The sequence below is a fragment of the Ascidia mentula genome, chromosome 2 (genome assembly GCF_947561715.1).
Source record: "Ascidia mentula chromosome 2, kaAscMent1.1, whole genome shotgun sequence".
In the NCBI taxonomy this organism is placed as follows: domain Eukaryota; kingdom Metazoa; phylum Chordata; class Ascidiacea; order Phlebobranchia; family Ascidiidae; genus Ascidia; species Ascidia mentula.
The window spans coordinates 343748-344694 of record NC_138567.1 but is presented as its reverse complement, the minus strand read 5'-3'; positions in this window follow the sequence as shown (position 1 = coordinate 344694).

The following is a 947-nucleotide window of genomic DNA, read 5'->3' as shown; positions in this document are numbered from 1 at the left end:
GATTCTGTAGATGACAATTAGGTCAGTTAAAATTTGTGGTTATGTAACATTAAGGTAACATCGATTCGCTGCAACTAAAACTTTTGGGAAAAATATTTCTTGCGAACTTGACTGCAAGCATTTACAATGACAACAAACCAAACAAGCAAAAGTCATGCTTGAGTGCACGTGACGCATGACTGCACGTGCTATTCCCAAGCAACAGTTTCTGTCATAGAAATGAAAGAAGAAAAATATTTGCTCTTTTTATTGGATAATTGACGTGCAATGGCGTTCTACATTATTTCCTAACTAGAACACCCGGGTTCGAACCCAAATTCTGTTCAAGATATGGGCTAGTTGCATTGACCAAACAGTCGCAATTTTTTGTGCGTTTACTTATGACAGAATCACACACACAAGTAAATGTGAAAGATTAAAAATAATATTTATATTTTCTCGCTAATTTCTTTTTTTTTTCAAAGAAAAGGGAGCAAGAGCGAAAAGGTGAAAACAAACATGACAAATTACGTTGAATACTTCAGACAGTATGCGACCATTTAATTTTATGCAAGTATAAAGTATTTCTTTTTTTTGCTTGGTAAAGTTTACAGTTACGTAGAGTTCGCGCTAATTTCTGCAATAACAAAGTAAAGTATTTGAAATAGCGACACTTAACGGCAAGTTGTTTAATAATTTTTTACCGCGCGTTGGCGCTGTAGAGTAATGATTGACGTATTAGGCTTGGTTGGAGTAAACAGCAGTTGTAAGTTGTTGGATTTCGTAAACTAATCGTTCTTAGCTGGGGCGCAGTCAAGCATCGTTTGAAGTTAAGTAAGTTATCGTTCACCGCAAACTTCCTAACAGCATTCTCATAACTTAGCGATTGTTGTCGCTCAAGCAATTTAATAAGTACTGAAGGTTTGTCAGTGGTTAAAAAGTCGAACAAACTTACCGGAAGATTTCTG